This window comes from Bombina bombina, chromosome 2 (genome assembly GCF_027579735.1).
Source record: "Bombina bombina isolate aBomBom1 chromosome 2, aBomBom1.pri, whole genome shotgun sequence".
NCBI lineage: Eukaryota > Metazoa > Chordata > Amphibia > Anura > Bombinatoridae > Bombina > Bombina bombina.
The window spans coordinates 777,832,841-777,845,340 of record NC_069500.1 but is presented as its reverse complement, the minus strand read 5'-3'; the positions used below and the strand labels follow the sequence as shown (position 1 = coordinate 777,845,340).

General features: G+C 34.9%; 1 protein-coding gene across 1 annotated transcript in view; it reads right to left on the bottom strand.

The window, feature by feature from the left end:
• MAST3 (microtubule associated serine/threonine kinase 3) overlaps positions 1-12,500 on the bottom strand; it is a 308,309-nt gene that overhangs the window by 284,816 nt on the left and 10,993 nt on the right. The gene's annotated exons all lie outside the window — the stretch shown is intronic.

Sequence of the window (12,500 nt, the reverse complement as noted above, 5' to 3'; positions counted from 1 at the left end):
AGAGCAGAATGCCACAAGCAGCCGCCTTCTTCCGCATTCAGATCCAAAGTATCCAAATGCCCATGTCTAGTTACATGTCAAAGAAAAAGAGCCACTGAACAGGATTATAAAATAGGGCTCGATGAACAAGATTTGATTGAACAGATAATTGTGAAAATATTTCTTTGATAACTGGATTCATGTTTACACAATAAACGTAGAATGTTATTCTAATTTACTGGCCAGCAAGTCATACCCTCTCAGAAGTGTTTGCAGAAATATATTTTACTACTTGGTAAACAAGTTATTACATGTTATTGGACAGCTACACTGGTGCCATTGTCACATTAAAGGGACACTGAACCCACATTTTTTCTTTTACGATTCAGATAGAGCATGCGATTTTAAGCAACTTCTTCATTCTCTTATCTTTATTTGAAAAAGAAGGCATCTAAGCTTTTTTGGTTCAGAACTCTGGACAGCACTTGTTTATTGGTGGATGAATTTATCCACCAATCAGCAAGGATAACCAAGGTTATTCACCAAAAATGGGCTGGCATCTAAACTTACATTCTTGCATTTCAAATAAAGATACCAAGAGAATGAAGAAAATGTGATAATAGAAGTTAATTAGAAAGTTGCTTAAAATGTCATGCTCTATCTGAATCACGAAAGAAAAAAAATTGGGTTCAGTGTCCCTTTAATAAAGGAAGTAAACACATAATACTTTCAGAGCAATATGATAAAAAAAAAAAAAGGAAGGTCTGTGTAGTTAAGATTTTTACCCAGGATGACACTTTACAGATTAGAAGTGGGTTTAATTAGACAAGATATGCTACATACATTGCTTGTGAACGGTTGTGGTTCCAGTGTTCTTCCCAAGATCTATTTATTAAGCACACCACCCTGCTGATTTTACTGGAATCCGAGTTTAAATTTAAGACAATATTAAGCTAAAATTAGCTAATATTAAATGTTTTCAATTTTTGTTGAATTAATTTTCATTAAATCAATTTATGTTAAATCATACAAATTGTGCTTTTTTAAAGGGATGGGAAAGTCCAAACTAAACTGGCATGATTCAGATTGAGCATGTAAATTGTAACTCGTAAATTCACTTCTATTTTCAAATGTACTTAGTTCTCTTGGTATACTTTGTTGAAAAATAAATTGTAGGTATCCTACACTACTGTGAGTTGACTTCGGATTGGTGGCTACTAGACATGTGCATTAATCTCATTTGTGAGGAAACTAATACTGAAGGAGGAGGCCGCTCGCGGCATTCAGGTATTTTCTGAGCCAGATTTCTTTTTGTGAAAGTGCAACACAATAAAATCTGGATTTGCACATATCTTAGTGTGTTGCGCTTTCACAAGAAGAAGTCTGGCTCTGAAAACCAGGGTCAGCTCCAAGGGGGGGGCAATGCCCACCCAAATGGAATGCTGTGCCCCCTCAAAAAATATTGATATAATCATACGCTTTAAAAATAATAAATAATGAATAGTTATGTATTGTTGCATGCTGGGGGCGGAGTTAGCTGCCAAACTGTGAGGTCGCATCACGCATCTGCAAGGAGCTCCGTGTCTTAAACTCTTATTTAGAATTGGAAGACTTTTTGGACTTGTCTTTAACCCTATTCATTTTACCTAACTATCGTGAGTTACTCATGTTCTTAAACAATAGACCATGATAAGAATATGATTCTATCATATAAATATAAGTCTATAAATGGCTACCGGCTTCTAGCGACACCTCAAAAGTGCACTGTGATCTTGGGCCCGGCCATTTATAGATTTATATGGTACAATTATATTCTTATCATGGTTCACAGTACATACAGTAGGTGCCTGATATCCGTTAGTTATTGTGAAACAGCTATAGCTAAATCTAATCTACAAAATTACCAGTACCTGAAAACCTAGTATCCTCACTGCTATTGCAAACAAAGGAGTTAATTGCATTGGGGGGTTTGGGGTGCATGGCTGTTTAGGGGACATGATTGAGATTTGAGAAAAAGTTTAAGGGTTTTGAATCATGGTGATTAAGGGGTGAATTGTTTTTAAGGAGCTATTGCACTGGGGGTCTTAAGTTTAATGCCTCTGTTTTAGTGCACTGCATAGGATTTAGACTTATTTATTTTACCTAGTGATTTAGCACATATTCTCCAAATGCTAATAGTGGGGGATAAGCCAGCCAGAAGCTACACTTTCCTGCAGAATATGTAGGTCTGCTCTTATTTTGACTCTCATACATGCTTTGTAAATGTGTGCCCCCTCGCGAAAAAAAAAATGCCCCCCATTTCATTCGTTCTGGAGCCAACCCTGCTGAAAATGTCTGAATGACGCCGGCAGCTGACTTCTTCAGTATTAGTTTCCTCACGAACGAGACAAATGCACGTCTAGTGGCTACACACTTGCCTCATCAATGGCTCACCAGAGATTTTCAGCTAGCTCCCAGTAGTGCATTGCTGCTCTAGACCTTACTTTAACTATGTGTTTATACCATTTCAGGAGTTAAATAGTGCAATAACAAAATGCTCTAACATATAATAGCATTTATCTTTTTGCACTTTTATATCTTGTATAAATAATTGTAATATTATAGCATTTTCTAAGTAAAACACTGCCCCACCCAGCTACTTTACAATGCCACCAAGCTGGCAACATTTTCTGTGGAGAACACTGGCTGCTTTAGTTAAAGGGACAGTCAACAAAAAGATGTATTGTTTAAAAAGAGAGATAATTTCTGAGCACTGATGAAAATCTTCAAATAAAACCTTTTGGTGACAATCTGTCAGTTTCTTTTTAATTTAAAGGGACAGTCAACACCCAGGAAAACTTTATCCCATACCTTAGATCCACACAAAAAGATGTGCCTGCACTGCATCCCATCTTCAATACCACTAACGTTATATGTCTAATCATCGAAAAGCCCATAGAGTTTTCAGCGGTAGATATAGCTGCAAAAATCCTCCCCCTCTTCTTTTTTTAATTTAATCCTCGTTCACAGGGACGCTGTTCTATTGCTAATGCGCATTATAATTTTAGTCCACTCGCTATTAGAAATAGAAAGTGTCTCCGTGAACGCGTGTAAAGAATCTAGCCGAGGTTTTGATTCTGATTGGCAGATGACTTTAAGAAGAAGCCTCCTACGTAACGGTGAGGGGAGTTTGGCGGTCATATCTACCGCTGAAAACTATGTTCTTCCGAAGATTAGACACATAACGTTAGTGATATTGAAGATGGGATGCGGTGCAGGCACTTTTTTTTTTTGTGGATCTAAGATATGGGATAAAGTTTTCCTGGGTGTTGACTGTCCCTTTAAGTTTACTGCAATAAGATCCCAGCAAACTTAAGTGGACACAAAAGTGCAAAAAGAAAATACTGTGTTAAATAATTTTATTACTGCTGTACTGCTTGCATATAACTGAGTTTAACCCATGCAAAGAGGTTAAATACATATTTAAAGGAACACTAAAGTCAAAGTTACACTTTCATGATTCAGATACAGCATGTCATTTTAAACAGCTTTTCAATTTACTTCTATTATTTAATTTGCTTCATTATCTTGTTATAATTTGCTGAAAGGTTTACCTAGGCAAGTTCATGAGCAGCAGAGAACCTAGGTTCTAGCTGTTGATTGGTGGCTGCATATATATATTGAATGTGATTGGCTTACCCATGTGTTCAGTTAGAAACTAGTAGTGCATAGCTGCTCCTTCAACAAATGATACCAAGAGAATGAAACAGATTAGATAATAGATGTAAATTAGAAAGTTGTTTAAAATTGTATTCTCTATCTGAATCATGACAGAAAATGTTTGGATTTCATGTGGGCTACCCTACAATTCATTAGTTGCTCCAGAGCAGCAATAGACTATTGAAATCTAGGTAATCCAATGACAATAGGCACGTGTGTACAACCAGAAATCACTAGCTAGTGCCTAGTAACACATTGCTACTCCAAAGCCTACCTAGGTATTCTTTGCAACAAAGGATGCCAAGGGGAACAAAGTAAATTTGATAGTAGAAATAAACTCAAAAGTGTTTTAAAATGGACATGCTCTATCTAAACCATAAAAGTTTAATTTGGAATGTCATGCCTCTTTTAAAAAAATGCACATTTGAAACCAAATATGGACATTGTGGACATAATAAATTAAATGGATGTGATATGGCTTAGAATGGTGGTTGGGGAATGGTGCGGGATTTCCTGTTTATTACTAGCAGCTAATTAGTTAAACCAATGCTGCATATGTCCCTGTCAATCAACGGGTTTAAAATGTGTAATGTTTGTGTATAAAGGACTTAATTACTGTTGTGTGGTTGTCACTGAAAACAAAGAGGTTAAATTGAAGTTTTGTATAACTGTCAATAAAGCCTCCTACATTTTAAACAGATTTGTAAACCCCTGATATAGACACACCTATATCTTTATTGTAAAGCATGCATACACTGTACAATATTACACACAAATATACACATGGGTGGCTAGGTATTAGCATTTCCCTATCTTTGACATTAAGTCAGGGCTCGACAAACCCAGGAGCCAGGTAGCCACTGACTCCTAGAGTTTTACCCCTGGCTCCTAACTTTTTGGGTTATTCTCAATATTTCTATATACAAATAACACTGTCTGGCTCCTAAAAGTATGACTGGCTCCTAAATATTCTTACTGGCTCCTAAATTTTAATTAAATTTGTCGACCCCTGCATTAAGTGGTTTGAGAGAAATTAGAACCTTTATCCAAAATAACATACGTTACTACAATATTAAACTGAACTACCACGCATGTGCGGCCATGAATGATTTTTACTCATGTCTCAATGTTGGATTATTCTAAAAATGTCAGTATAGAAACTACAGTCCTTCCTTTAAAAATGTATGTCTGGCTTCAATAGTCTAACAGGTTTATAAATATCATCTAAATCTGACAACTGGTAAAGCTCTGTACATTTACTTTTGTTGACAGAAAATGACTTCATTTCCTACATAATATAATATTTTAAAATATGGTATATTTCCAAGCAGAACTAAAATTACAGTGAAAGTAGCTCATTTCCAGAAACCCAGAGTGCCACGCCAAAGCTCTTTAGCCAGAAGGAAAAAAGCCAAGAAGAAATGACTGTCACTAAAAAACAAAAACATCACTTGCTCTGAAATAATTTGCAGGGGTTCATACCTGCTGAACTGTTTAGTTGGTACATATAGTTATATGAAGCAGTATCCACACAAATGTGCTAGATATGTAACTATTAACCTGCTGCTCTCACAGTCATTACCGGACCTGGGAGTTCTTCCATTTTAAAGAACTAACTTGTTGGGTTTTTATGTTATGTTTCGTTTTTAACTCCAGTGAAATGTCTCAATACAGGTAGTTAAAGGGACAATCTAATCAAACATAAACTCATGATACAGATACAATTTTAAACAACTTTCCAATTTACTTTTATCATCAAATTTGCTTTGTTCTCCTAGTATTCTTTGTTCAAAGCTAAAGCTAGGTAGGCTCATACGCTAATTTCTAAGCCCTTGAAGGCCACCCTTTTTTCTTAGTGCATTTAGACAGTAATTCACAGCTAAACAGCGCTAGTTAATGTGCGCCATATAGATATCATTGTGCTCACTCCCTTTGAGTTAATTATGAGTCAGCACCGATTTGCTAAAACGCAAGTCTATCAGAAGAACTGATATAAAGGGAAAGTCTGCAGAGGCTTAGATACCAGGTCATCAACAGAGGTAAAAAGTATATTAATATAACAGTGTTGGATTATGCAAAACTGGGGTATGGGTAATAAAGAGATTATCTATCTTTTTTAAACAATACAAATTCTGGAGTAGACTGTCCCTTTATGTCATCAAGAATTATCAAGATTTTGAATAGTTCATTCCTTGTTTTTTAGAAAATTGTGAATAGCAAAAAAAGTTATATTTAGAGCATTTGAATCCAAGGTGTCACTACACTCTAAGTTTCTACACTATATAACCATTTTATCTCAGCTCCCCTTTTCTGTTTAAAAGGGCCATAGTAGTGGAAAAATAACACGCTCTAATTTGTTAGCGCATGCAATTTTAAGACTATCAACCCTACACACTACTGTACTACTCCTGTTCGGGGATTAAACACACAGTAGTGTAGGGTTCAGCATCTTAAAATTACATGATCTAACAAACTAGAGCATGTGCTATAGGGATATTGTGATTCAAAAAGTACATACTTTAAAGGAACATGAAAGTTAAAATGGAACTTACAAGATTCAGAAAGAGCATGCAACTTTAAAAACTTTCCACTTTACTGCAATTATCAAATTTACTTTGTTCTTTAGATAGAATTTGTTGAAAGCAAAGAGTTCACAGCTTATATATGTATGAGTCTGCGATTGGCTAGCAACTGTCACGTGATAGAGACTCCGGAAATGAAAGGAAACTTTGCAATTAATGAAAAAAATATATACTGCTAGTTTGAAATTCAAAGTAAGTTTTGTTGCACTGTTTTTATTAAGCACATCCACTGTATTCAACCCCTTAACAACCACAATGTATCATGTATGTTGCCGGTCATTAAGGGTTTCCATGTTTATAATAAAGGGGTGGGCAGCGCTATTTTACCCTCCATCCTGGTCACCGGAAATAGAGAGGTCTCACCGCTGATTGCGAGAACGCACTATTGTTAACACAAACCCCATAAAAACACTAGCAATGTACAGGGTACATCACTAGTCCTCAAGGGGTTAACTATTACATAATAATACAGTATATAAAGAGTCAGAGTGACTTTTTCCTTACAGTTTTAACCCAAAGCATATCAGTCACAGACATCTGTTATGAACATGTAACAAAGGCTGCCATGCAAGGTATTATTTGTGCTACTTGTAATTAACACTTTAAATCCCAATAAAAACAAATGCATTTAGAAGCATAATCTTTGGGTGCCAGCAGCACAGACAACTGCAGTTAAAGGGACAGTCAACACCAGAATTTTTATTGTTTAAAAAGAAAGATAATCCTATTATTACCCATTTCCCAGTTTTGCATAACCAAAACAGTTATAATAATACAAGGTAATTACAGAGGTAAAACGTGTATCTAAGCTTCTGCTGACTGCCCCCTTATTTCAGTTATTTTGACATACTTGCATTTTAGCCAATCAGTGCTCACTCCTAGGTCACTTCACATGCATGAGCTCAATGTTATCTATATGAAACACATGAACTAATGCCCTCTAGTGGTCAAAATGCATTCAGATTAGAGGCAGTCTTTAAGGTCTAAGAAATTAGCATATGAACCTCCTAGGTATAGCTTTCAACTAAGAATACCAAGAGAACAAATCAAAATTGGTGATAAAATAAATTTGGAAGTTGTTTAAAATGACATGCCCTATTTAAATAATCAAAGCTTAGTAAGCGGTGTATTAGTAAAACTTCACATTTATGTAAATCGATTTAAAAAACAGACTCACGGTACACCATAGCTTGATACAGAGGAGTGTAGGTACACACAACGTCTGTGTCTAATCTGACGCGTTTCACGCCGTTCTGGCGCTTTCTCAAAGATAACCTGGGATAGGTAAATTGTCTGGCTTTAACTCTATCCTAGGTACGCCCATCTGCGTGTGTTGGCCAATCGGCTAATGGAAATACTGACACACCTATCCCCAGGTTAAGTAGGGTAATACACCACTCATAAGAATATTAAAAACAAAGTCACAATTTAGCTCAAATATTTGTACAAGATCTAAAAATAATAAAAGCATAAACCGCTGTATATTGAAACATATAAACAACAAATATAGTAACAAGAAGCGCAACACTTTCTAGGGGAAAAAAAACTAATTTCAATTAGTATCATTCTCATAATATCAGCTACTATGTCTAGAGTTCGAAAATCTGACAAAGACAGATTTGCTCAAATATATATCATTTAAGACAAGCTGACATTGTGGAACGACACATACAAATAGGAGTAGGCTATTGTGTATACACCATATACTTTTTTGAATATACATAGATGGTTGGAGAAACTAGAAAAAAAATATCCTAATATCATTGCAAATCCAGAATACTTAGTTATTATATACAGCTAAGTGTCTATGTAGCGAATATGCATATATATGTATAGCAAATTGCCAACTGTTGGCAATTTGCTATACATATATAAATATGCATATTTTTTCTAGTTTCTCCAACCATCTATGTATATTCAAAAAGGTATATGGTGTGTACACAATAGCCTACTCTATTTGTATGTCTCATTCGACAATGTCAGTTTATAAGCTGTGTGAACAGCGATGCCTTGGTGTTATAGCGCTGCGGAATCTGTTGGCGCTCTACAAATAACCGATAATAATAATAATAATTAAGGGAATCTGCTGAAAAGCAGACTTGTAGTAAAAAGGTGTGTCATTGTGAACTTAATTTGCATATCTTACCCAGAATCCTTTACTGCATTGGAAAGAATGTATTCCAGAGGTTTTATGTGGCAAAAACAAGCTTTCTGGCCTGTCTAGATTTGTTAATGAACTACACAATCAGTCTCTCAGTCTCTCTCGATATATATATATATATATAGATATATAGAGATATATAGAGATATATAGAGATATATAGAGATATATAGAGATATATAGAGATATATAGAGATATATAGAGATATATAGAGATATATAGAGATATATAGAGAGAGATAGAGAGAGATAGAGAGAGATAGAGAGAGATAGAGAGAGATAGAGAGAGAGATAGAGAGAGAGATAGAGAGAGAGATAGAGAGAGATAGAGAGAGATAGAGAGAGATAGAGAGAGATAGAGAGAGATAGAGAGAGATAGAGAGAGATAGAGAGAGATAGAGAGAGATAGAGAGAGATAGAGAGAGATAGAGAGAGATAGAGAGAGATAGAGAGAGATAGAGAGAGATAGAGAGAGATAGAGAGAGATAGAGAGAGATAGAGAGAGATAGAGAGAGATAGAGAGAGATAGAGAGAGATAGAGAGAGATAGAGAGAGATAGAGAGAGATAGAGAGAGATAGAGAGAGATAGAGAGAGATAGAGAGAGATAGAGAGAGATAGAGAGAGATAGAGAGAGATAGAGAGAGATAGAGAGAGATAGAGAGAGATAGAGAGAGATAGAGAGAGATAGAGAGAGATAGAGAGAGATAGAGAGAGATAGAGAGAGATAGAGAGAGATAGAGAGAGATAGAGAGAGATAGAGAGAGAGAGAGAGAGAGAGAGATAGAGATATAGAGAGAGATAGAGAGATATAGAGAGAGAGAGATATAGAGAGAGAGATAGAGAGAGAGAGATAGAGAGAGAGAGATAGAGAGAGAGAGAGAGAGAGAGAGAGAGATATATAGAGAGAGAGAGATATATAGAGAGAGAGAGATATAGAGAGAGAGAGATATATAGAGATATAGAGAGATAGAGAGATAGAGAGATAGAGAATCGCCAATTAGGACTAACAGTATGAGTATGTGCACTGCTCTAACCAATCAAGGTTAAGTAAGTAGTCAGGCAATTTGCAAATTTTTGCTGTAAATTTAGGTTACAGACTTTGAGATCCAAATGCACAGGTTTTTTTTAAAGGTAATTTATAGCAAAACATAAATAATTTAGATAAAGTTTCTTAAATTTTAATTTATGTGGGATTCATTTCTAAATATAAAATTATCCCTTTAAGTTTATTACCCAAAAAAGTGAAAATAGAAAGAATGCAAAAACAACTAAGTGATTAAAATGCCTACACAATTATATAAACAAACTACAATTGTAAAAAATATACGCACACAAATTATGCTTACGTCCTCATATTTACATGTGGTGCAGATTTAAAACACACACATCTGGCTGAGTACAATGAAATAAATGGCTGTGTGCGTACTACCAAATTATAATAAAGACTTCCTGTTTCCACAGTGCACAGTTACAACACCCACCAAAAAAAAATATCAACCAACGCACTGGTTTCAGTAAGCGACAATTTTTTTAATTTTTTTATTTTATTTCTTTTTTACTATGAACAAACATTTTATATGACAATCACAAAGTGTTTCATGTCTCTTCATTACAGTTTTCTACAACAGGCCATTTTTTTTAAGTATTGTTAGCCTAATAAAAACCATCAGTACTTAGTGCAATACTCTATTATACATTTGCTAAGAGCTGAAACTAAACATCATTTACTGTACATAATTACACAAACCAAGCAAAAGGAAGTGAGGGCTCTGCTTGTGGATGCTTACAGTCTAATACGGTGAATCACGTATTTTGTATGATAGACATGGATAAAACCCTGTTTCCTGGCATATGACATGCCTGCTGACCCATAACGTGTGGGAAGCATCTGTAAGTTTCACAGGGAACAATGCACTCAGCTATCTACCTATATGGGCAAGATTTATCGTTGCTATTCTCCTATAATTGCGCCCATGAAAAAATGTATATGTATCATTCAAAAAATGCAATTAAAATAGGGCAAGTTCAGATTCTCCTTGGCGCACAGGTCCACAAAAATAAAAAAGGGGTTTAAGGCATAGGAAAGTCAAAATTAAACTTGCATGATTCAAAAAGAGTATGTAATTTTAAGACACTTTTAAATTCACTTCTATTTTTGTTTTCTTAGTATCCCTTGTTGAAAAAGAATGCTCACATATCCTACACTAGTGAGAGCTAGCTGCTGATTGGTGCCTGCTGACTAGGTGTGTTCATCTAGCTGCCAGTAGTTGTTCAGCAAAGGATAACAAGAAAAAAAAGCACATTTAAAAGGGAGATTACTGCAAAATGGTATTGTTTAAAAAGATAGATTATCCCTTTTATTATCCATTCCCCAGTTTTGCATAACCAACAGTTATATTAATATACTTTTTACCTCTGTGATTACCTTGTATCTAAGCCTCTGCAGACTGCCCTCTTATTTAATTTCTTTTGACAAACTTCCATTTTAGTCAGTCAGTGCCCTCTCAATGCATTCAGATAAGAGGCGGCCTTCAAGGGCTTAGAAATTAGCATATGAGCCTAACTAGGTTTAGTTTTCTTCAAGAATACCAAGAGAACAAAGCAAATTTGATGCTAAAAGTAAGTTGTTTAAAATTACATGCCCTATCATGAAAATTAAATTTTTTACTAGAATGTCCCTTTAATATTAAAAGTAAATTGGCAAGTTGTTTAAACTTGTATGTTTTATCCAAATTATGAAAGAAAATGTTGCGGTTTCCTGTGCCTTAAAAGTATTTCCTATAGTACGCTTTATTAATTAGACTAGTTACAAATGTATCATTTATATTCTCCTATAGCAGACTGACAGTGCGTTAAACAGGTCTGGTTAACTACTGTGGAGAACAGCTTTTAAGAAAAGATTTTCCACCAGTTGTAGAAGCCATGTTAAAAATAAAAAGATCAACAAGGTGAAAAATTAATATTAAAAGGGCACAAAAACAATATATAAAAATAAAAAAACTCACAAAAATAGAAGCACAAAATAGTGTAGGTTATGTTAAAAATAAAAATAAGGTGCAAAATTAATATTAAAGGTCACAAACAAAGGGCAGCTAAAACCCCCAGCTTAAGCAATACACCACGCCATGGAGATGCCATTTGTGGGCCTCCTTACTTGCTGATACCCGAGTCCAAGTCCTATTTGCCAGGCTTATCAGTCTGTCCCTGCTGTGTAATATTTTTATATATATTATATATATATATATATATATATATATATATATATATATATATATATATATATATATATATATATATATATATATACACACACACACACGAGCATTCGAGTAAATAGGCAACCCCTTCTGTGTTACAATTGAAAAAATGATTAACGTGAAATTCTTTATCGCAGTTAAAGGGAATTTTACATGGTAGAGGAGGAGACAATGATAAGTGCCTCCTCCAAAAAGAATGTAAATGGATCTATACCCTGAAGACCCTCTCTCCTTTAGGTCCTTAGGAAAAATTAGATATGGCTAGCTTTATTTATAATGTATATTTCTGAGGAATTAATAATTAAGAATATTTTTTTAAGGTACTTGGTGGTCCCTGACTCCTTTATCTCTAATAATTTATTATATTTAATGCTTTATCTCTCCTTGAATTTATTTATTTATTTAGTTGCATATCATACAATTGTATTATGTTGCTAATTAGATGGGTAGTAAACGCCATTAGAGTATTTCATTTTTGTTTATATTTTTAAGTGCCAAAATTGTTGGATCTTTTCCAGATAAGCCCCGCCAAAAAGTTAACCCCCGCCACCCAGGCAGTAGCTCTCAGTCCATGACCACTGGTATATTATGAATGTACCACTGTTTATTACTTTGTGTAAATGTTTTTTAAATGTTTTGTATTTGTTTTTGTATACTGTTGCCATGATGGCAGAGAAGCTATTGTGCATATATAGGGATACCAATGTGAGTGTGTAGTGATGTCGGGAAACAAGGGGAAGATATTGGAAAACCATGCAAATATGTTATAGGGTAACTACCAATACCTTGATTGTGGTCTACGTAAGCAATCATTTCTAGAT